The 25865-nt window shown below is 46.5% G+C and overlaps 1 protein-coding gene across 7 annotated transcripts in view; it reads right to left on the bottom strand.

Moving 5' to 3' along the window:
* ZFHX3 (zinc finger homeobox 3) overlaps nt 1–25865 on the bottom strand; it is a 623242-nt gene that overhangs the window by 471315 nt on the left and 126062 nt on the right. For 2 of the 7 annotated variants that reach the window (XM_083851819.1, XM_083851818.1), the window contains exon 1: nt 12693–12799. The exons of the other annotated variants lie outside the window; for them this stretch is intronic. The gene's annotated coding sequence lies outside the window, so the exon portion shown is untranslated. Of the gene's footprint in view, nt 1–12692; nt 12800–25865 lie in introns of those variants that run through there. 7 annotated transcript variants of the gene reach the window in all.

Raw genomic sequence — 25865 nt, 5'->3', positions numbered from 1 at the left:
CACTAAATGATAAATTAAAAGCAGTATTTTTGCTGTTCTGCCCCATTTTTTTAATCACACTGCATTCACTCCAGTGTGGTTAAGGTTGTGTAGGTATTTCCATTAAAAACCACCTATTACTAAAGGTTTACAATTTTGAAGTAGTAGATATCTGTGCCAGCCAAGACATGATCAGGTAAAAATCTCATTCCAAATCAAAATCTGAGTCAAATTTTAAGAAAAAGTACTGCCTGCTTGATATTACAGGCATACTTGCTAAGACGTATGCCCCTCACACACATCTTTTAAGAAATTTGAGTAATTTCAGAATGTAGTCTTCTGGGATTTTAAGAAACAGTGAAAATACTGTATGTGCTGTTGGTGCAGCCAGATAAAGAGCTAAATCTTAATCCCGCTATGCTATCTTGCCTCAGCACAGATTATGTCAACATATCTGTGTAAAAATGCAAGAAAAAATAATAAATAGACACTTGCCAGAGAAAAGGGAGATTTAGACTGTGAAGGGAAATGGTATCAGTTTAATAGTCTCTTGCTCAAGAGTTTCTTTATTAATTAGTTTTGTTTCTGCTGTCAAATCTGTAACACTGCAATATCAATAAAACACTCCCAGCTGTTAATTCGTTCTTAATTTTTAAATTGACATAGTTTTCAGATTGATTTTTTTCCAGTTTCCTAAACTTATTCTCAGACATAGTATGATGCCTAGGCTCTGAAACCAATTGACCAGCTTGCAGATTTAAAAAAAATTACATGCTTTCTGTATTAGAGAAGACATTAAAAAGACAAAAAATCCTATCTTGTTACCTCCAAACAAAAGGCTGTGCTGTGAAAGCATACAGCGCAAATAGATCAGCTGGAAAGTTAACGTGAGGCCAGCCAGTAATTTTGTTCCGATTTTCTCTGAAAACAAGGTTTGTTAACACACAGATACCAAAACCAGGAGCCAAGCAGCGCTGTGACAGCCACCAAACACGTTCCCAGACTTCAGCAGCCTGTGAAGCGAGAAGACACTGCCTCCCTCCCACCCCAGTTCAGCACAGTGCTCCCAGTGCAACCAGTTGTACCACTGGGAGCAGTGCAGCACCACCCCACCCACAGCCCCTGCTGAAACAAGCAGCGCACCCAGGAGGGGACCCCGCGCTGAGCCCAGGACCAGCCACTTCGTGCCAGGGCCAGCTTCAGTAAAGCCTTGATTTTCTCTAGGGCTCCTTCCTATACCCAGGATATCAGGCACGACACTGTGCTGATAGTGCCATGTTTAGATTATTAAATTAGGGAACATCCTTGTTAGCAAAGTGTATGAATGGTGTGATCAAACATTCACATCATCACAGGCTGCCTGGGTGGATGTAGCTAAGTACTGTTCAAAGCCAACTAACTGCAATGAAAACATCTGATGCATCAACTACGTTATACAGTATCTCCACCCTGTATTTTGTTTAACCAACGTATAGGGAGTTTTCCATTCCTTCCACAGTACTTGTTCATACAAGATTGCATCCTTAACCAGCAAACAAAATCCAACCCAACCTTACTGCAGTCGAAGTGCCCTTTCACCCTCACCTCCATCAAAAGGAGCCAGCAATATTAAATCAACAGAATAATGTGAGGTGGAAAAGGAAGAGACAACTGTGGACAAAATAAAAAGGAAAGCGTTATTAATGCTAAATACACTTTCCCTTTTGGGTTTACACTACTGTTCCCTTTAACTGTTTCCAGATGGTTTGCTTAGCTAGCCGGGAACGAAGCAGCAGCTCGCTGCCTCTTTTACTTTAAGGGGGCAAAATCCCAGGCATAAAGGTGATTTACAGTTTTGATAAGCTAAAAACAAAGGTAAAGAGAAGAGCAAGAAGTGGAAATAAAAATGAATTTTAAATAAAAGCTGGCAGCTGAAGAGTTAACCACAACCTTCTTTCTTTTAACACAGCCTTCTGTAGTAGCTAATGAAGGTAATGAAATATGACATGTAGTTTGGCCCTTGACCACAGAGTGCACCTCCCTCCCCTCTGCCTTGCGAACAAAGCCAAAACAGATGTAGCTGCTTCTGTCGGGTTTGGGGTTGACGGCTGTTACACCGAGCGGGTCAGCGGCGCCTTCCCAGGGCGCTGGCTCTGGCACACTGCGGCACCGCTCCGCAGGACCGCGGGCGCTGGGCTCGGGGTGGGTGCCGCAGGAGCCAGACTCACGCTCCCACTGTGGGAGTGGGCGCTACGCTGATGTCCAGGCGTTTACAGACATAACTCCACAAAAACCACGTAAGTAAACAGGAGATAAACTAGTCTGGCACATAAAACCTATCTGCTGTTACGAGACGAGGTATCGCTCAGACAGGGGTGAGGCTTCACGCTTTGGGAATCGCCGCTCCTCTGGCTTGTGGAAGCAACACGCCACAAACACAGCAGCCAATTTCACCAGCAGAGCTGGAGATGGAAAACACCTTCCTTATAGGAAGCTATTCTACAAAAAAACGCAGAAAAGCTTTCAAATTATAAAGTTGATTCACCTTTTTAAGTTCTTTCAAAGAGTTCCTCCAACATTCCCTGCTGTTAGGGTACCACACTTGATTTGCTGCACCCTGCCCTGATGCAGCTGCCGGTGAGCACCCTGAGCAGGAGCTGCGTGGCAGCCCGCGGACACCTCTGGTACCTGGCTCATCACCCAGCCCTCAGGGGGCTGTGGGTTAGGGCTGGACACGTGGATGAGGGTTCCTATCAGTCCCATCAGCTCTGACCTGCCCTCGGTTAACCACAGCAGTGGGTGCCTCCCTGCTTCGGGTACAGCTCACTCCTCCGCCTCCCCCAGGACCAGGGGCTGGAGGGAACGGGGGTGCGAGCACCACAGCATCAGCGGAGCTCCAGGGTGGGATCCGGTTCCCCGCTGGGATGTCTCACTTGTAGAGAAGTCTGACCTAATCCACATGGCCCTGTGCTGCCACAGAGAGAGAAAAGCACAGCAGAAGGTGGCCAGGCCAGACAAATAGCTCTCTGGAGAGGAGCAGGCAGCTCCTGACCTGTCCTGCACAGCCTCTAAGTGTCCATTTGTCTCTACCAGCTCTACCGAGAGCCTTGATGACTCGCACAAGTGCCTGTGCCCACCCCAGAGCACACAGACATCCCCTGGGTGCCATCTGCCTCCTGCAGCATCCCTCCTCCACAGGGAGGGCCACTGCCACCTGCCCCCAGTGGCAGAGACCCCAAATTGTGCTGGGCTGCAAAACCCGCTGGGTTCTGCTGCTCAGTGCCTGGCCAGCCCGACCTGGAGCACCGTCTTCACCTCCGCCACGGCATGCTGTGGGCTCTGTGCCCTGACAGCAGCAGTGCCACAGTCCTGGCACACAGCAGCCCTGCTGCGCCCTGTCACAGTGCAGGTGGCCCACACCGGTATGCAGCCTGAACGTCTCCATGGCTTCTCCATCCCTTTTCAAGTGTCCGCATGCTGGCCCATCCACAAACAGTGACAATCTTTAAAGGAAAGCTGATTTGTCTTTTCTGTTTGTTGCCCATAAGCTGCTCAAATTGCCAAGGATCTGAGATATAAAACCCAAAATGTGAAATAAACCTAGAAAACAGAAGTACTCTGGAAACTGATAAACCTATAAATGTAGCCAAGGAGCAAAGTGTCCTCCAGCCTGGCTGCAAGCTCAGCACACCAATGAGTGTGCCCACCATCCCACAAGGGTTGGGCAGATGTTCCCCATGTCCAGGCTCTTTTTGCATACCCACTGCTTGCTGGGCAGCTGGGTGCCCAAGAACCAGCTGTGCCCCACCAGAAGCTGCTTGGCCAAGCCAGCCCTGCAGCAAACCCCTGCCCTCCCACACAGGCTCCTCTGCACCCCACCAGGTGCCTGCAGGCTGGGACTGCCTCTGCAGCCAGCTCCCCTAACAAAATAATTTGAGGCATTTTTCCCCCCCAAAGAGCTATGCATGAAATGGTAGAGTACCAAAAAGCTGGAAAATGCTACAATTAAATTTACCTATTCAACCTTAATTTGTCCCTCTGTTGCATATGCATTGTTATGTATGCTTGAATTATATGCTAATTCACTATCTTTCTACAGGAGGCTAACCCCATTTAGTGAGCACAGTGGAGCATGCGATGGGTTGGTGCTGAATAACAAAATTATCTGTTGGTTATGGAAGCACAGCCTCATTTGAAGCCAAATTTGGATATGTAACTTATGTGCATGACCTTAACCATGGTGGCTTTGTTGCCTGCATGTAAAAAGGGGTTAATAGTGATTTATACGGGTTTTAAACCACACGAACAACATCATATTTCACAAGAAAGATTTGAGGGTATTTTCCCAACTATTTATCAAGCAGGAAGGCACCTCCACAGACGCACAATAGATGCACACAAAGGATCGGTCTGCAGCCAGCACAGCAGTTGTGCCATGAGCAATGCAGAGCTAGGAACAGGGAAGGTGAGAGGAGATGTCAGGTGCCCACGGTGCCGTAAGCACCTCTTCCCCACATACCGTGGCGAGGCCAGAGTCCTCCAAAATACACGCCATGAGAGGACATGGCTGAGGGTGGTACCGGACAGGCTCACAACAGGAGGGCGAGTCTGGGCTGTCCGTGCGCACAGACAGCAGCAAACCAGAGCTTTTCAGTCCGGTGCCTTGGCTTGGCACTCGGGTGACCTGCAGGCAGGTAAAGCTGTAAGCGCTCAGAGGTACAACCCCAGCTACCTCAGTGCACGTGCCGGGCCAGGCCGTGGTGCTTGCAGCCTTCCCCAGCACAGCAAGAGCCGGTGCCACGCGGCCCAAGCCCCGCGCTGCAGCGCCAGACCTCAGCGTCCGGTGCCACGGGGGGGCCTTGAAAATTGATAGCCCGCTTCAAACGTTATTTATCATTCCCAGCACAGACACTGACATGTGCCTTTTGAAAGGGGATACTGTACCTTTAACCTTGACTCCGTGCGCGCTGGTAATTTGGGATGCGAGCCCCGGTTCAAGCGGGGTGACCTTTCGGTGGGCACGGGGGGAAGGGCTGGGCTGCGCTTATTTATGAGGCGGCTGGAAATTTTTGACATCACATGCTAGCCCCATTACTCACATGTTACATGACACAAGATTGGCCCTTTTAATGCAACAACATCACATCAAAAAATTTGATTTTCTGCTCTGACAGCAGGCTTGTCCTCCACGGTTTCCAAAAATGTAATCTTTTCAGGCTAAAGGCCACTGGAAAGTGATTTAAAAAGCCCACCGCTCCCACCAAAGGCAGAAGGACAGGCCCCAAACTAAGAGCACGCCCAGCGAGAGCTGGGGACAAGCACCCACACCCTCCCAGGCCCCAGATTTCGGATGCAGAAGGTTCTCCCTGGTGCCCATGCAGGTAACGCGTGCAGCTCCTGCAAAGCAGTAGCAGCTGCTTCAAACCTGTGCTGCACAACAGCACATGTGCCTGCATTTAGCAGGAGGAATCCCCCCACACCCATATAAAAAATGCACCACAAAAATTATTATGAGGTATACAATGATAATTCTATCTGGAAAAAGTGTGTTTTTTTTAAATTACATTTTTACACAAGCTTAAAATCCCCTGTACTAGGAGGTTTTACACTTGTATACACAGAAAATTAAGATCCCGTGCTGTTTGCTTGCACAGCCATAGTGACAGTGCAAGCATTAGCTCAGTAACTCCATGCCCACACTACAGAGAAAGCTGGTTCATGTAACTAAACTCTTGCTTCCATAGAATTTAAAGTATCAGCTAATGCACTTAAAGATAATGAAATATAGTTCACAAAAATGTGCCACAAAGCATATATATTAAATTACTCATCAGCTAATTCCACGGAGAGAAGAAAACAGTTTATGTTTAACTTTTCTAAATATGCTTGGTTGAGGGCTGGCAAAAGAGTAATTTTAAGGCAGTTGATTTATATCTGGAAAAGCATTTCTAAGATTGCTACAATTTCTTTATAGGAATATCGCATGTTGATGATGCTGATACTAAAATACCGTTGAAAGTCAATAAAAGTGGCTAATTTTATCAATATTTATCAATTTCAGTGTTTTCTAAATACACTGCCAGGAGAAGACACAATGTGTTTTGTATAACAGATGTATTAAGAACGAGCAGCTTCCTCTCATGGGTCCAGAAGATGTTTATTCTATTCTTAGGACAGAATTTTAGGCGTTCACCCAGGGAATCAAATCTACAAAAACATTCCACCTTCACCACTATTTAGTGTGTAAATACAAAACAAGAAATCCCTGCACCCTGCCAGCCCTGCGCCATCTCCCTCCAGCCTGAGCGGCGTGCAGACGGTGGGGTCCCAGCACAAGGCTGGCTGCAGGCTGGGGGCTGGAGGCACAGCCGCCCTGCAGGAGGCCCCCCCAGGCACACAGCCATGCTCGGGGATGAGCTGGTGGCCCTGGCCTCTGCCGCCCTCGGCCTTGCAGAGCCCGGCAATGGCACAGATCCCCCAGAGCCATCTCAGCAGCTCTGCACCAAGGCAGAGAAACTACCGAAACGTGGAAACCTGTGTCCTCCTTTGGAAGGAGGGCTTCTGGGGGGAGGCAGGGCACAAATCCAACAAAGCAAAGGGTGAGGAAACTCGTACTGTCTCCAATAGTCATACCCACACCTCTCTCCAAGTTTTCTTTCCCCTGACATTGGCTGCGTTCTCCAGCCTGCTCACTGCTCTCCACCGCAGAAGTGGGCACATCTCAGCCACACTTTGTGCCTGGCTGACAGAGCACCGTGAGCCTCGCCGACGAGTGATGCTCGGTTGGCATTATTTACATTTCAATCCTGTTACTTCAGAAAGTTGTAAACATTTGCACTTCTCGTCCTTCATAGGTTATTTCTCAGCTTGTCCTGCCGTTTCTGCAGAGATCCCCCAGCCAGCACCCGCTCAGCACGGAGCCCAGCAGCGCCCCAGCGCTGGGTTACGGAGGGGAGGCAGAGGCAGGCGGTCACCTGCACCAGGGGAAGGGGCAGGGATGGGGAAGGCTGCGGGAGCAGCCAGGTTTACAAGCCAGAGCTGAGATAAAAACATCTTCAGGAAAACCCTCCTCCAGGAACAGGAAGAAAAAAAATCCTAAGGCAGTATTACATTTTTACAGATTTATATGGATTTTGAAGCCAAGTCCCAAGACTGGCAGAACACAGAGGGGGAATTATTTTCTTCTTATTAAAAGAATGAAGAGACCCAACATTGATTTTGTCCTTCATCACCACACAAAAAACCTCCCAACTACTGCAAGGATGACGGTATAGATTATCACAACACCGTAAATCAAAGTGAATGTATTTATTAGGGTGACTCTCTTTGTTGTCCATGTGTGTGCTGTTTGCTGGCCCATACTCTTATTATTTTAATTTATGGGTTGTTTTTTCTAGTCTTTCCTCCTCCCCCAGTACCAGAGCCTGTCTGCAAGTTTTACTCACGCCAGTTAAAATCAGCATAATGAAATATCACAGCCAGCCCGACAGCTCTGCAAGGACATCGGGGTGGCACAGGACAGTGCCCACGGGGCGCCCTGCCGGCCCCGACCCCTGCCCCGCAGCAGGGACCCTGACAAAGGCAGCTGATGAGAACACCACGCACAGGAACGGAGCCTTTCTCAACTTAACAGGTCTCACTATAATTAAGTGCAATAATTTTAAGCAATTTGCAAATCCCACCTCATCTCCCATTTGGTTATAATCGCATTCTCATCATTAATAACGCCGCGTTTCCACACGGTGCAAGGCGCGGCGGGAAGCTGAGCGCAGCACGGGAACTCCTCTGCTCCCCGTCCGCCCCAGCTTCACTCAGGCCGTGACAGCCTCATCTGCAGCCCCCAATGACAGTGCCGACCCCAGGGAATTCCCAGGCACGGGGATCCACTTCTGCCAGACCCATGCATGTAAACCCATGGGTTAGGTGCTCAGAAAGCACGACACGTCCCCCAGAACTCCCACTTCGGGCTTACTTGCTCGCTGGTTTCTGACCTTTCGGGGTCTTTGCTTTAATTCCCTTTACAGCAATCAAGTTCGGGGTGGTTTTCCCTTTCAAGGACTGGCTGCACACAGCAGACAATGAGCCAGGTACCTGCCACAGGAGCACAGCAAAGTGCTGCACGGGAAGAAAGGCCCTGTCCCTTCCTAAAGTGATCTAAGACATACGCCTGCAAACCACGCCAGGAGCAGCACTGATACCCTCCCACCGCAGCCAGTTGTCCGTGCACTGAGTGTGTCCTCATCTCTTAAGGGAGAAAAATCAAGACACCCGAACCAGAGAACAGGCATTTGCCACCACGATGTGAGCTACATTAACATGGAAACCTCTGACAAGAGAGGGCCCCAACACCTGGCTGAAGCCAAAGGAGCAATCAGCACCTATTTTGGGAGCACAGAACCACACAGAAAATAAATGATTTTGGAAAATGGCACATTTTTAGTTATATCCATTGTTCTGTGGATAAGCAAACCTTTGTGTTCCTACAGCCACAGCAGCACACAACAGCTCTGGTCGCACACTTTCAGCAACGTGTTCAGAAGAGCAAAGCAAGCCTGCTGAGGGCTGGAGCTCCAAGGGGAGGAGAACAAACACCAGCAACCAGCTCCAGCTTTGCGTGTCTTGGCACATTGTAACTGTGCGATATTTTTTTGTGTGAAATCACAGCTTGCTCCCAGGAAGTGCTAGTTCACTTCTTAATGAGCATCTTTCTCCAAAATTGAGCAGAATCCCCTGAGGACCTGTAGCCTTCAACCTTTTGCTGCAGTTTCTCGCTGTGCGTCCCCTAAGGACACAGGTCTGGTCCCGCAGAGCGGCCAAACGCTGTCTCGAGGGATGCAAATCCCTGGCACAAGACACCACTGTGGCATTGTCTGCACATTATTATCAAGTGTCTTCCTGCTCAGAACATAGGGTGTTGGTTGATGAGAAGCTCAACATTAGCCAGCAACGTGCACTCGCAGCCCACGAAGCCAGCCACGTCCTGGGCTGCACCAACAGCAGCATGACCTGCAGGGCAAGGGAGGGGATCCTCCCCCCCGGCTCCACTCCTGTGAGATCCAACCTGGAGCCTGTGTTCAGCTCTGGTGAGCACCCACCTGCACCCCAAACACTCACACCCCCCTGCAGTTCCTGCTACCATCACTGCCCAGCCCCACATCTTCCCCCCTGCTGCCGCCCCCACAACCACTTCAATACAGTGCTTTCCTTCCTTTCCCCCTCACACTGATTTGGCATCAGTTGGGAACAACAAGGTCCCAGGATGTTTTCAAGCCCTGCATTCTGCCACCCGGGTTAGTCCCAGCCCCACAAGAGGCAATTACAGGGTGCTGCAACCACCGGCAGCCTCTTTGAAACCACAGATCTACAGCAAGGCTTAAAAAAAGAAAGATGACTTTAAAACAATTTTCTACAAGATCTTCTTGGGGGTTGCCTGGAGAAACTGATGGATGGACTTGATCTTAAAGGTCTCTTCCAACCTAAATGATTATATGAAATTGCTATACAAGTCTTTAAAAGGTAAATAGAAATAACAGTACTGACTGTAAAAACAATTTTCAGGGAACCAAGTGTCATTGAAATCAAAGACAACACAATGCTCTTTACATCAGCTCTTTACTAGAGCTAAAACCCACCAGCAGAATTGGGTGCTACAGGACCAAGAGAGCTCCCTTACCCCAGGAGGACACAGCCCCACGGAGATGGCAGCCCAGGGGACAGCAGGATGAGTGGGGTGACCCGGGGCCAGCAGCGAGGAGCAGGAGGGGATGGATCGCAGCTAGCACCAGACAGACACAGTGGCTGCTGCTGGCCTGGGACATGCCCACAGCACAGCTGATGCCCTTCTCCCTCTCGTCACTGCTTCACCAGACCCACAGCACACTTCCCCAGTGACAATACTGATTTCCAGCCCTTTGAGATCACCAGTTTCCACAACACCTGACTGAGCATCCCAGTCCACACCGCTCTTCCCCAGGAGTAACAACCCACTTGTGTCCCATCGCGCTGGTGTTCCCACCACATTTCTGTAATACCACGCAGCTATCATTTATGGCCATCCGTGAGAATTCACAACTTTTCTGGTCTTTTTCACCTCCTAACAATCACACAGAAGCAATTAAAGGATCTAGGTTTTTGCTGCCTGGTGCCTCAATTTCTGTAGGCAGGCCAGCTGAGGCACATGGAAAGACTAAATCTTTTACAGGAGTACACAGGCAAACACCTGTAATAGTGAGAACTGAGTTCAGAAGCTCCTGGCTCTGGCCAGGCTTCATTCAAACTCTCCTAGTTTAGAAACCAGAGGTTGTAGCAGCTGGAATTAGTGTGCTGGATCACAAGCTGAAAGATTCACCCCATCCCTGTACTCCACAGCTACACGGAAAGCACGGCTGAATAAAGAGGGACCCAGATGTGAATACAAAGAGCATAGCTTAGAAACAGAATTTTCTCAGAACAGCAGATCCAAAGCAGAACTGGAAGAACAATTCAGGGAACAAAAATGCACGTACTAGCTTAATTTCTAGTGTTACTGAGTTTACTTCATTACTGTTTGGTTTTGGTTTTGTCTTCTTAAGAGATCAAAGGCTTGAATTCACGGAGTTCCTCTGCTACCCGATGGCAGCACGTGCCTCCACCCACAGCAGGGTTTCCCATGTAGCTGCTAATCCACTCAGACGCTCAACAGCAGAGCCTTGAGTTTTCACGGATTTATGCCCTACACTGCACACAGTTCTGTCTGTTTCACGGTTATTGTTCTCACCAAGTCTACTTCATCATTTAAATTATTAACAGCAGAATTACACTGACTGAAATCTCCTAGAATAGGCAGCTTTAAAATACAAAGGCTTGTATTGTGATGTATTGATACACATTGACTGGAACAGATACATTTGAAGAAAGTTAGATTTAAGGGTCATTACTTCATTTCTGTGCTGTTATTTATTTTTTGGCATAAGAGCAACAAAAGAAAAAGCTGGAAAAGCTCCTTTGGATGTCCATCTGCAGATTGGCATTCATATGTTCAAGTGCCTTCATGTAATCAGTAGCCTGAAGCTGCCTGATTGATGTGCCACACATCAGAGCACGCAGCATCGTCAGTGCTTCCTGGGCTCACCTCAGCATAAGCTCAGAGCTGTGGCAGCACCAGAGCACCTGGGCAGGAGCACACCCCACGCAGCAAAACCAAGCGGTGCTTCCCTGAGCCACAGCGACAGTCTGCAGCCGAGGCATGGTTTGTTTTATCAAAGAGGAGTACGACAATATTTGCAAAGCACAGACCTTGTACAAACACATACTGCAAAGATGTAAATTATACACTGGTGTAAATCAAACCCCTGCTGAGAAAAACACAGTGACCCTGGTGGTTGAAGGAGGAAAAGGAGGACAGTGTAGAAGAGCTTCTAGGTTCTAGTTCATTGATTTCTTCACTGTCTCCTTCTCATTAGGAAGACAAAATTTCCCATCAGGGTGTTACACCCCTATTGCTGTCATTAACTATTCAGAAAATAAAAAGAGAAATCAAGTGTTCTAATCACACAAAGTCTCAGCAATTCACAAAGTTGCAAGCAGATTCATCTCTCCCCTTTGACTGTATTTTTGAACGTGGCACATGAGAAACAGAGATTGTGAAAAACCACTTATGTTTTAAAAACAAGCAGTTCTACCCAGCCACCAAACAGCGTAGTCAGAGGCAACTGAGCTGATCCCAGAGTTAACAATATTCATTAATAACAGACTAGGCAGTGCCCATGTTCAGACTATGCATATGGTTTGAATACAGGGAATTTGCTTTTCCCATGCACTATGTTACATATTCATGCTGAAATAAAAGCCTTTTTTTCACCCAACTTCTAGCATAATTGACAGATGGATCTGATTCAGGAAAAGAGTAATCAATACATTCAAATAGTTTCTACCCATGCCATGTTGCCTAGTTTTCAAATGTTTTCATTATGCAAGGTTCTACATATGTGTTTTCTTTTTAAATAATTAAGTTTCATACAGCTTTTTTATAGAGGACTTTAGTTTAAAAACTCTAGCCTTCTAAAGCAAGAGTTTCTCTGCAATCACATCTAAGTCATATATGTTAGCATAGCTTACACTATATTAATAATGGAAGTCTTCCATGCAAAGACAAGTTTCTTTCAAACAAAAAGAAAGTACATTTTGATTACATCATATATCCAAAAACACAATACTCTGTGGGTCATTCAGGTTAGAGTTGCCTCAGCTGAAGCTGGTTTAAGGCAAGTTTTCACAGCCACCAGGTGTGATTGATATCTTAGCCCACACGTTTCATTTCTGACAGTAACAGTGAAACCCATACTAGAAAAAATACATTTCTCACTTATGTAGTGGGGAGGAAGAGACAAAATAATAGTTTTAGATGGACTTAGTATCATTATTTGTCAAGTGATAAATATTGAACTATTGAAGTATGCTCTTCCACTACTGCCAGGCATAAGAAAAGTCAAGCCACAGCTTCAGGTGCACCACACGCACCTACCCGGGCTCCCTAAAGACACCGAGTGCTTGTAGGGCAGCATTTCCAGCACTACAGGTTGCAGGTCCTAGAGACAACCCAGCTGAGAACAGAAAACTTCAGTAAAACTTCTAACACTCACATGACTTGCCTTACACAAGACCATTTCATAATAGATAAATTTTAAGCTCTTCTTTAATTCCTACAGCAGCAGAGAGGTTTAACCAGGCAACCACAGCTAGAAAGCCGAACCTACCTTGCTTGCATCAGAGCCGGTCACTCTCTCTGCAGTTCCATGGCCATTCCTCCTAAACAGGCTCACCTCCTCTATCCTTCCTTATATTCACTCCCTCCTACCCAAATGACCTCTCTGATCAATTGCTTAAGGCCCTTCGCCTGTGTAGTGTTAGGTAATGCTCGTCCCATCAGCAAGTTGTGCTCTATCAGCTGATGCTCGTATCATCAGCCAGCAAGCAGGTCCAGGAGCTAGGTCACGGCTGCTCCGCTGACCCTAGGGGCAGGCCTTTCCTCTAAAAAACCTCCTAGAAGCACCAGTAAGATCAGAGGAATCCCTAAATCCCAGTGCAAAATCCGAAACGAGTTCCTTTACACATTGGGCTTAAACATCAGAAGTGCACAAGAGAAACTTAAAGTACGATTCTTCTATTCTTCCTGAAAAATAGCTGGTTATTCTCGTCCTTACCACTTTTCTCTTTCCTCATCTTTCATAATTAGATGTATTGCATCAATGGCCGACCGTCAGCTCTCAGAAGATCTAGCAGAGAGTGGGTTGCTCGCTGCGTCACTCATCTGCAGCTGAATAAAGCATTCTTTCTCCTCAAGTCCTAATGACGCTTCCAGCTGGAAATAGCTAGATTTTCTCCTCTGAATAAATCAACCCACAGAAAACACCTTGCAGAAGATTAATTACAGAGTCAAGGTTGGAAGGCACGTCTGGAGGTTGTCTAGTCCAAATCCCTGGCTTAAGCGGGGTCACTTGGAGGAGGACGGCCACGGCTCTGCCCAGCCAGGTCTGAACATCTCTAAGGAGAGTCCAGCCCCTCTCTGGGCAGCCCGTTCCAGACGGGCACAGGATGCTGCCGGACACGTGGGGCTTTGCCGGGAGGGCAAAAGGCTCAGATGTAAGCAGATTTTACCGCCCCTATGGGGTGAGCTCTCCCTTCCAGGCAGATGGGCTTCTGGGTTTTCTTAAATTTAGTATTAACTGTGACGAGCTGATTTTGAACAATTCATTTATTTTACAGTTATCTATGCCGGGGTGCGGTGGCTGTTTGTAAGGAGTCTGACAGCTGATTCAGGAAGGAGCACAGGCCAGCCACGCTCAGGAACTCCCCGTGGGGTCTTGTTGCTATTTGCTTTTTTCCATCTGTGCCAAAATACACGCACTTTTAATTCAAACGAACACCACCACACAACTCTTCCCCGAGCATGTATGGACAGGGTCCCGGAGCCGCCGGTGGGCAGTCAGACAGAAGCTGTGTCCCAGCACAGCAACGTGGGGGCTGCAGCCAGCAGCAGGAGCTCACCACAGAAAACATTTTGGAGTTTCTCTGACACGTTGTTCTCTTTCACATCATTTTTTTCCTAATGGTATCTTTAATCAGAGGGGTGATAATTGGTAATAATTAGTTCATGCACTATGTTCCGGTCAGTGTTCCCTGTTCTGCCCGCACTCCACTGTCAGCGGGCTCCAAGCAGCCGCACGCGAGATGCAAAGGGGAAGCCGGGCTGTCGTGTCCACCTCCCTCCTGCCTGCCGGGGGCTGCTCCAGCCGGGGAGCGAGCACGGGATCACAACATAAAGCATTAGACATGCTCTGGAAACCCTTTGCCCAGCTGCTCATTAGTACTGCATTAGTCTGTAAACTCAAGCGCAAAGCGCCTAGTTCAAGTTGCTCTTTCTTGATGTACTTGAAAGGTCCTGTGAATTTATGGCAGGATAATGCGGAGCACAGCACCTATTTATGAGTTGATCATTTGTACAAAACCCCCCTCAAAGCGCCGAAGGTTACCATTCGACCAAGAGCTGCACTTAGCTGCTCAGAGGGCAAAAAAGCCAAGTATATGAAAGTTAAAAGCATTAATAAAAGTGTGACTTATAAATTACTTCATCTTTGTCACCCTTTTTGAAATGGGGTGAGAGAGGCCAGGGTAAATTTATTTTTTAAGTGCTTTCTGAGACCTGCAAGGGTCAGCCCTGAAATGCTGTACTCTATAAATCATTCCATGCGTATCTGATAGATGCGAGTGCATCATAACATTAACAAATATTGATTTGTTTATCATTTGCAACAGTTTATAGCTAAACAGCAGACTTTATAACATTTGTAGGGAGAAGAAACTTTAATCTGTGAGAATGCAGAACAGAAACTCCCGTGGCCACAGGAGAAAAGAGCAAGCAATTTCGTTCTGTCACCCGACTGCCTGCTTGGTGTACACGTTACACTCGTATTATGAAACCAGTTATTTCTCAAAATGACTAAAATTTTCAGGCATTTCACGAAACAACTTGGATCACTGCTAAGAACAACAGTGAAACCCTGCATTAGGAGTGCTCTGTTGAATCACAGCCACGAGAAGCAGAAAATGGAGTCTGCAGCGGGCAGCCAGCGTGTGGATGTAAGCGCTACATGACGAAGCTTTTGTTGGGAGCAGCAGATAGGCATCGTTCCCCCGTCCATCCCGGGGGTTCTGCCACACCACAGGGAGCCCTGTGCCAGGGCCGGACCCTGCTGCCCACGCAGGGCGCTCAGCACCGCTGCCCAGCCCGGGGAGCAGCACGGGCGCTGCGGCACCGCTCGCGCCATCGCGCAGCCTGGACGAGGCACAAGGAGGCTGGTGTGTATGTGGGCACGTAAACCTGCGCCTCTCTGCACGCCGCTCTTAGTCATGAGGGTCAAACAGACGTCTATAGGCACTTTGCATCACGTTGCCTTATGGTTTCCATCCATTTTATGAAGTCACCAAAATTAGTCATTTCATAAAATGACTGGATGCGTAACTCACACTGTGGAACACTTTACATAAATGTCCCTGGGGGTGCAGCCAGGACATGCATTTCGCAGCACCTCCAGCCTGCTAACAGCACCAGCCAGGCCACCCTGACTGCCAGCCCCACGTTTCCGGCCAAAATCAGTGACCCAGGTGTAAGACTTGGCCCTCAGCCCCCTCTCGCCTGTCTGACGGGAACAGAGCATCGGTTCGTCACTGGCCCACCAGAGATCACCAGCACCCAGGAACTGTTCTTAAAGCCTCCTGTGAGGCTTATAGACCTGGAAAAATACAGCAACACTCTTTTTTTTTTTTTTCCCCTTAATTTAACATCATGCAGCATGTTGTAAGGGCGGGGAAGACACCTGTAGCAACAGGAGCAGGTCAGAAAAAAAGACAGTAAAAATCTCACTGGCTCAGTGAGGGAGAAAAACTCTATGGTGAGTCTCTTCCTGATGCTTTAAATCATTAGATCTTAGGGTAAAACCAAACTTTTTCATTAAACAGCTACAATATAAACTGGGTTATTTTCTTTCCCCACCCTCTTTTTTAAAATAGCACAACTCTTTGCTTTTATTTATTTTTGGAACTTGACAGGCTTGATATCCAATTTCTATGCAGAACCACCCACTATTCACATCTCAGAAAGCTAATAAAGTGTAACAAAATCGCCCCAGGAGACATGTATACGGAGACATGCACAAACTTTTCACAAGAATACTAACTACGATTTCTTCAGGTGGGAAAGTAAAATTATGTAAGATAAATGAAAACAAAATCAAATAAACATCAACCATCAATAGCAAAACCTGGTTTGCAACGGATGGGCACCTTCCTTCCTGTGCGGCAGTCAGGATGCTTTTCCACGGGGAGTTCTGCAGAAGCAGAGCAGACAAAGAAAAGTGGCTTGTGTCTGGTTTTGGTGTGGTTTCTTTGCCCCAGAAAAGAGCATCGTGCTACAAGGGATTGTAGTCTGAGGGCCTGTTCCATCAACGTGGGAGAAAATATTTGTATTCATGCTTCAGCATAAAGCAGGAGTAGGCTCTTGTCCGTAGTGCTTCACACCACAGCAAGTCAGTACCACGGTGAGTGTTACCGCACAGGGAATCCCGGATGGGTGGCACATCAAACCAGAAACAGAGCAAAAAGGAAAAACGGGTGGAAGCCAGCCCGAAGGGAACGGCACACCGGGAAAGATGAGCGGAGTTAAGGGAAGATCAGCTTTAAAAGTGACAATGCTCGATCTCAAAGGCGGGTCACTTGGCCAGAAGACACATAACTGACTGAGAAACAAACTCTTCAGGGACTGAGAGAAAAAAAAGCAGGCTGCTTGCCAACAAGGCAGTGTGCGGGCAGCCGGCCTGTCACCTGAGCAGTGCCCGCAGCACAGCACCTGGCTGCTTGGGTTTGCAGCACCCCGACGTCCCCTCACGGCCGCAGCCCAGAACCGGGCCCGCCAGGCACGTGGCTCCAGCCCGAGGCTGGCAGCAGCAGGTTGCTGAACCCCTGATGGATGTGGGGCCACTTCCAGCCCATGCTGTGGGGGCTGCAGCCGTGGTTTCACCTGGGAATGTGCTGGAAGCTAATGATAAAGAAAAAAGGAGCGTCTGCTTCTGTGTCCCTCCCATCACCTCTCCTGCAGATGCTCAGGACACGCTCCTAAAGGCATAAGAATACTTACCGTGCCACAAGAGAGGCAAAGTCCCTTACTGAAGTGATCTGAAAGGAGCAGTTTCTGCTGGGAATTATTTCTGGCTGTTAGGGAAACCTGCATTTATTGTCTTCTGTGATTTACTACAGCCATCTCCTTTTGTGCACTGTCTGGCCTGCTGTAAGGCTTCTCGGGGTATTTCTTTGGCTTGGTTCAAGGTCCCACATAAAACATTTTTCTTGTCCTTTTATCTTCCCCTATTCTAAAATACCACCAACAACTAGAATCTAGGAAGTTAACAGTAACAAGTAAAGCAAAGAGGTCTCACGGAGGTGGTACAGCATCCCGTTAACAAACACGAGTGTTGCCCAGCTGTCGCACGTGGCTGTAAGGAGCAGAAACAGCTGGCGTGGCTTCACCTGGCAGTTTCTGTCACCTGCAGTCCCCAGCAGGTCACACTGACCAGCTCCAGCCTTGGGGACATGCTGCAGAAGAGCAAAGTCAGAGCATCTTGTACCTGGTGAAGTCCTACATCCCTCATATAATGCACTATTTGCTTATGAAGAGATGTCCTTCTTGGGGCAAATAAACGGCAGCACGAGCCGAGAAGAACCACCTCTGCTCCACGCAGTGAGTTTTGGCTGTGCTGCCTCGCACCTGGCTGCTGGCATCCTCGGGATGGGCACGGGATGCTTGACGGGCAGTGTATTGGAAACCACGGGGCTCTGCTCCAGAAAGACACAATGCCAGAATTGGCCCCATATCCTGGCATTATGGCACCATTGCTCGCGATGTGTTTATTCCGAAGAGCTCCTCCTCACTTAGACTTACTTCCCACTTACTCACTTACTTCCCAGGAGCAAGCTGCACTTGTTATAAGCCCAGCGCTTTGTCTTAGGCAGCTCCTGTTCATTTTAAAGCTCCTCCGTCTCGACCCACGCAAGACATGGTCACAATAAACACCCCCGTACAGCCGGCCACAGGCGCAGTGGGCAGCACGAGGCGCAGGCTGTGCCCGGGGGCTGAGACCAGCCCAGCTCGTGCCGGGGGTGAAGGTGCTGGGGCCGGCACCAGCCCCAGCCTGGTCCAGGGCTGCAGCACCGCGCCTGCACAGAGCGTCTCTCCAGCACGGGAGAGGCAACTCAGCAAGACCCTCTCTTACCAATTACAGGTCGTCAATATTGACTATCTGAGGGATTTCCATGCTCAGGAAGCAAATTAGAAACTCAATACCTGAACTATTCCTAAATGCAGTTATCAACTTCAGAGTTTTATCTCATAAAACCAATTCAGCTTAGAGTTTAATTCTATTAAATTAGGGCTTAGAAATAAGATTTGCTCTGAGAATGAATGCATCATTAGTTTTAAAATGCAATATACTGAAACCCAAAATGTGCAGCATTACAGTTTGAAGAATAAATGAGTAGAGATGGCACCCAAATGTACTTCTCCCTAAATATATTTACCAGCCTTGGAAAAATCTGTCGGCTCATTAGGATGGCAAGTCTTTCAGTGTGTGGGACGTCCCCCTTCTTTAGGGAATGATAATCCTCTTGTGTCTCTCCTTGGCACAAGTTTTTCCTTTGTTCTTAAAACCTTCTTATTTCAGCAGCTGACAGAGAAAAAAGAATCAGCATCCTCTTTCTTAATAAAAATGCCACAATGAGATCCTGTCGGGCTGGTGCCAGGCATGTCAAAGGAGCAGGTACTAACACAGGAAACCTCAAGAACTACCTGTTTTGTGTAAGTTACAGTATATGGAAGAGTCACGTAGGGCTGTTTTTTTTAAATCAGACTTCCAATACATGAAAAGCACCCTTCCATGGGGTGCATGTAATCTCTGAATAGGGCCCTTAGTTTCCTGTGGTATTGTATTAAAACTCATGTTTGATACAATAATACAGGGATAGAATATGTTCAGAAGAGGACAAGGTAGCCCAACGGTGCCTGTCCCCTTGCATTATGAACCGCTGCGTGCTCTTTCATGCAGTACTGGCCAAGCAGATGCGAGCCCAATGCATGCCTGCAGTATTAGGATTGTATGATTGAAGGTTAGGATAAAATAGACAGAAAAAGGCAAGAACCACCCCAAAGGCACTGGAAGTCCTAAACAGAAATAAGATGTTCTGGTGATACGTTTCACTGCAGATTTTATTTCAGATAGTCCAATGAAAACAGGAGGATACCACTCGGGCCTGGCCACCTACTTTGGAATTAAAAAAAAAAAAAAAGCCACTGTTTACTGTTTTAAAATAAAAACATCTACAACCAGTACTGTACTGTGAGTTAGCAATCTGTACTGTTCTATACCACCATAAAGTAATTGGTAGTCCATTGTCTCTCACACCGAAAGGCTAGGTTAATGCTTTTAAAGATGTATTATAATACGTGTTAATTTGCTATTTTTATTCAAGTGGACTATAACAGTTTTGTTCTTATTAGAAGTACAAAAATAAAACTAACTCAAATGATCTCATTATAATTTTTGGTACCAGAAGAGTCATATGGAACAACACAATTGACTCTATATAGCCTAAAATACTTTCCAGGAAGCATATTAATGTAACAACTCATTTGAAAATGCATGCCAAAGCTGTGAAAGTAAAAAGGACAAAATTATCTATGTCCATTTTGTTAGTTAGGCAGCAGCTCTGGGGGGTGATGCCCACATTATCATCCCCTCTTCAGGCAGGACCTGATTTTACAATATTGAGCAAATTCTCACATAACCACATTTTTATTTTGCCATATGATTTTTCTCTTCCTTAGTTTTAAAATTACATTTAGATCAAAACAATCCTTGTATTTTACATGATTAAAAGTCTCAACCTTTCCCTTTTATATTCCATCTTCAAAAGCAGCAAGTCAGCCTTCCTCCGTGCCAGGCAGAGCTCTACCAAATATTTTATAGTTCTGCTCCAATTCATATCTGCTTTTACTTGGTTTTCATTCAGTGGCATGAACTATCTGTTCCAAACAGTGAAACAGAACAGCTCCGCTGAGATGCTACAAGGCTGCTGACATTTGGAATACTATTTTCAGTCCTATTTTACATACGCTTCCAAAATTTAGTCTACAGAAAAATAAAAATCAGTTAGAAGATGGGCTTACCAGTGTCTCTGGAAATGCAGATGACCTACTTTCAGCCATAAAGAACGGGAAATTTGCACTGCTATTGGCAGCAAAGTTAAAGCAAGGAAAGAACCAACACCAATACCTGTGCAAACGCCCAAGCAAGAAAACTGCCACTGAGAACGGGGCTTTGGAAAGAGAGGTGACGGCGGCCCAAACCCACTGAAAGCATGCATCACCGCTGGGCTTGAGTAATGAAAAAATACTGTTTGATTTATTGTCTCCAATAGATTCCCAGGAAAAATCCTCCATTCTGAAATGATCTTTTTTCCTGACTACTCGTAACATGCAGGAAAACAGCTGGGAAACAAAGTGGTTTAATAAATGTAGCACAAGGGTAAATATTAACTTAGATATCTTTTAATGACGCATTTTACAAAAATCCATAGTGAGATAAAAGGAAAAAGAGAGAGGAACACAACCCCAAAGTTTTTCAAAAAGGGAACTAATTCCTTAAAAAGAAAACTAATTAGAATTAATCAAGGCATTACCTAAGGAGAGGGATTAAAGGGAGAGAGAGAAAAAAAAAAAAAAAAGATTTAAGTCTGTTAAAAACGACCATATTTGTGGACAAGGCAACAACTATAAACTTCCTATTGATACTTCATTTTTGTGTGGCTCTTTCAGACTATAAACAAATTGTAAAAGATGGCAACAGCTAATTTAAAAAATAAAAAGCGAAGTGTTGTGGCAGAGTCTAAATTGAGTCTGACAGTCAAGGTCACGTAACTTTTCACATTTATTTAAAGACATTGCTTTGATTCCTGAAAAATATTGCAAGATATACACACACAAGTCTGGGGTCAGGATAGCCAGCCTTTGAGGACTACATTGATGGCTTATTGTCCATTGCTTTAAAAGGAAAAATAGCAATAATTTTTTAAATTGACAACTGTTGTATAATTACCAAACTATAGAATATTGTCAGAAATTCTTGATATAATTTTTTGAATTATGCTTTGAGTGTAACCATTATGTCTTAACCAGTCCTGTTACGCCTCAATAAGTTATTTCAGGAAATTTTAAAGAAATGTTTGCTGCTTTAGTTCACACACATGCAAAAAAATTTCATTATATTATTTTTTAATTATTTTAATTGCATTTATATTGTTCTAGTCCTTTTACTGCAAACTCTGGGAAAATTTGTTAAAGCTAGTTCTGAAATTCATTATCTGTAAAGAAAATTAGTTGAACCTGCAATGCATGTTTCTAATATGGAAGTATCACATGAAGAGAAAGGATCTCCTGTCTAATGCAACAGTTCTCCTGGGCCCATTAAAGTCTTTATAGGTGGATCTCACTTATATCTTTGTTTAAAAGAAAAAAAAAAAAAAAAAAAAAACAGATTCTGAACAGAACTGGAGCCTATTTGATGTTCAGCCTCTATTGTCTTCAAGGCAGACCTGAATGAAAGCTTGGAATTAAACAGTCTTTGAATATAGTTTTCATGGAGATCACTGAAAGAGATATAAAATAAAGCAGAATGGTTCACACTTCCAGGCTTTCAGAGCCAGCTGACACATTTCCCCTCACTCATCCACTTTCAAAGTTTATAAAAATTATGATACAATTTTGTCACAGTCCTTTTATAAATTAAAGGCAATAATCAGATTTTTTTTTTTTCCTTTGTAAAATTCCTTTTCAGGACCTGCAGCTTTTCTGGCTTCTTCCTTACTGCAGTGCACAAACAAGTTCGAATATTCACATTTGCCCTGTTCTTTGAGATATGACTTCTGGAGTCACTAATACATATTTTAATTGGGACACAAATATCAAGTAACCAATATTTTAATCTTACACAAAGGTTATCAGTGAAATAATGGCTGTTGAAAGCAATAGGAGGTTTGACATTACTTTCGGGGAGCAGGGGACATTTCACCCCAGCTGTCTGCAACACAAATGACATTCCTTAGGATTATATGTAAGATGCATCCTATGGGTTATAAAACACAATAACCAGGATACGGTCAAAAAACTTTCTCACCTAATAGTGGGTCTCTATCCAGGGATCTTGGCCTAAATCTTTAAAACTAATGCTTTTTTATTTAAACAATAAATAGTAGTGAAACTTATCCCTTCCATTTGCTATTCTTCTCATTTACATAGATCTTCAGGATGCTTGAGCTTCACCACTCTTTGTTATTGAAATAAGCTGCTCTGGGTATTGCTCTGCGCTGCTCCCCCCGTGTGCGGCACGAGGTGCTGGCCATGATCCCCGCCACGAACCACCTGAACCCACGCCGAAGGCTGGACGGGGCTGGGAGGAGGAGAGTGGGGTCTCCCCACATCACGAATGAGAAAACAAAGGACGAAGAACAAAAAGAGCTTTTTCAAGCACACAGGTAGCCTGGCGTGTGTTTGGACCAGCTGATGATTAAGAGCTTTGACACAGATTCCTCTGTCATTATGTCTTGTGGGCCCTGCGTGTACTTCCTCAGCATTAGCTGAACCTGGGGCTGCAGTCGTTCCCCTTCCAGTGAGCCCCAGTGCCGTGCCACGTCCTACAGACCTGACGGGGCCTCGGTCCGAGCCCAAAGGTACGGGAGGGAGAGCCCCTCAACACACAAGGACTGTGTGGGATGCTCACGGGGCAGATGCTAGAGAAGGGCGAAGCATTACTGTCACCGAAATTATCGCTGAGTTCCACATTTCCCACATGGTCTGTCTTTGGAAAACACATCCTTTCCCATTGTTTTTGCAGCCCCCTACATGCAATTTTCTTGGGATAAAATTCCTACCTGACATAGATTATGAACATTGTCTTACTTTTTAAAATTATACCGATAGATTATTTCACAACATTAATAGTATTATTACAAATAATAAGTACTATCCTTCTTACCAACAACAGTTTTGAAGGCTCAAGACGTAAGACATAAATATCCCACATATGCTGTGGCTGCACATCTCCTCTCTCAACGTGCTGTTGCATCATTTTTCTTGACGTTTGGAGAAGTATCTTTCAAGGAGGTGCATTTAACATGTTTTGTAACTGTATTTAGGTAGTGCTTTCTGTCACTTGAGAAGATTATTTTAAAATGGAACCACAAAAAAAAAAAAACACTCAGATAAAACACGCCATGCCAGACTCATTATGCTAAATATATTTTTCACAGTCTTCGTGTTCTCACTTTGCTATTTTTCGTACCGAGGTACGTGGGTGCCTTCTCACATGGCGGCATTGCCCAGACCGACCGTGGCAGGTTCCGGAAGGCTGCGCGCACACGGCGCACACCGGCACTGGCAGCCCTGGCACATGGTGGTGGGGTGGCCGGAGCACGACTGCACCAGCGGGGCAGTAGGTGGGTGCCGGAGGAGGGAATTCCTAAAATCCCACAGAAACACTGCCACAAGTCAAGCAAAGCCGCTCGATGTGCCAGGCAACTGACTCGCCTCTGAACAGCCACCTGACGCGTGAGCCCCACGGGCGAGGTGCGAGAGCGTGCGGGGTGCGTGCCCCGCAGCCCCCGGCAGCGCCCCGAGCAGCACCATCCTGCCACGCAGGGCCCGGCACCGCCGTGCCCCTGGCCCGCTGGGCGTGCAGCGAGACGAGCCAGCGGCACGCGGGGCCCGGGGCGCCGCCAACAAAGCACCGCCTGCAGCCAGCCCCGGCAGCCGTCCGAACGCGCTATTCATCTCCTTGTTCGGATGAAGGCAGGATGCATAAAGAGGAGTGAGAGAGAAAAGGAGCGGAGTTATAAAAGGAAAAGGAGAAATCATAAATTAAAAGAGAGACAAAAAGCTCTTCTGGACATTTTTTTCTGTGCAGAGCAGTATAGGAGGAGAAGCGTTAAGCATTACTGTGCTTCTTCATCTAATGACACAGAAAGAAAAAAAAAAAAAAAAAAAAAACCTTTTCTGCAAATAATTCAAGTAAACAATCTCCAGAAAGCATGAACAACAATGCCAAATTTCTTGAAATTAGCCAAGCTCACAGAATCAGCAGGCTGCTATTGCTGCTTGGAGTCTGCGTTTCCAAAACTGTGGATGAGGCAATTTGTGGGAGGGAAAAAAAAAACAAGAAAAGGGCAGAAAAAAACAGCACCTTCCTCCTCCATTATTGTTCACCTGGGGTTTAGCTCACCATAAATTTCATTTCAGAGGGAAAAAAAATCCTGTGACAAACTCACCTTGACTAAATATCGTTTCCTGGTTTCGAACAAAGATGTGATCCACTTTAACTTGCTAAACACTTTGTCTCTGTTTTATATGCACCACATCCAAGGAAGGGAAAAAATAAAGGAGAGATTTTTAGGTCAAATGATTAAGGAGAAAAGGGACTTAAACCAACAATTTTTTAAAGTTCTAATTGTTTGCTTATTGACACCAATTTACATGGAGCCACTTAGTGAATAAAGGTTTTCACAGTACATGGCACTTCTTTATGTCAGTTTTTAGCCATCATGTCACAGCCCGGCTTGAAAAGAAGAAATGCTGAAAACTCGTAGGCCAGAAATGAACAGCCTATTAAGATCTGAAAAGCTGTCATCCCCACTGAAAAGACTTGCGTCAGCCACTGAGGATATATTTTAAACCGCCTGTCCGCAAGAAAACTTTAATAATGCAGCCTTGCTCTAATGTCTTGTGAGAGGAGAGGCAATTTTACTTCTTCTATTAACCCAACGTGATTACAATGGCTTATTTCATGGAATATTAAGTTCAAATTCTGCTCCCTGGGAGGACAATAAAAAAAAGAGTGTGCTTATGACATTGCCCGAAATAGCCACAAGGACCGCAACTCCTTGGTGCTTTTAATGCATCCAAGCAGTAATCCACCTTAATTTGCTAATGGTTAAGTAAATTAGCAACAAAATAATAAAATACAAAAAGGTATCAACACAGAGGTAAAGTGCTTTCCTCTAAAAATATTAAAATAACAAAACAATGTTTGCGCGGAGATTGAGGTGGCCTTTCAGCCCCCTCCCTCCCCCCGCCGATTCAAGGGGAAAAATAAACTCCTTGTGTCGGACGGGCTTTCGCCATGAGGCAATCATACGCGGAGCATTTTGTGCCGAGACCACAGCTGGGGCGGCTTTGTGCAGATGGAAGCGTTAATAACTGCCTGGGAGCCGCAAGCGCTTCCACCGCTACCTGCGCGGCCTGTGGGCGCGGGGCAGGCACGGAGCCGCGGGTGCTGAGGCGCACCGGGTGCCCCCACGCCACGGGCACCATCCCGGCGGAGGGGCTCGGCTGCGCCAAGGGGCACCGTAGGTGGCCCCATGCCCTCCAGGAGTGCTGACCGTCGCCCAGCGCGACGTGGCCTGCTCCGGCCTGGTACTCGCTGGCCTAGCGGGAACCCATGGGCCAGAGCCTGCCCTCCGCTGCGTTCAGTACTCAGCTGTTAGAGCAGGGCTCTTGGCATCGCCAGTACCAATCTCGACAAAATACAAAATCAAACGGGAGCGAAGGCGCCCGCCCAGCTCCCTGGCACTTGCCCTCGTCCCTCGCCGCAGGCAGCGCAGAGAGCGAGCCCCAGGGGCTGCAGGGGGGCACCGAGGCCTGGGCAGCGAGGGCGGGCGGCGGAAACCTTCATCCCAAATGACGTGTTTTGCCTCTAAACTGGTTGGGGATATACAGGAAAACTTCATCACCCACCCTTTCTTGCACCATCTTCCTACAACATTGTTTTTTTTTC

Source organism: Anser anser (genome assembly GCF_964211835.1).
Source record: "Anser anser genome assembly, chromosome: 11".
Taxonomy (NCBI): Eukaryota; Metazoa; Chordata; class Aves; order Anseriformes; family Anatidae; genus Anser; species Anser anser.
Note: the sequence above shows the minus strand (reverse complement) of the source record. Positions and strands in the feature narration are given on the sequence as shown.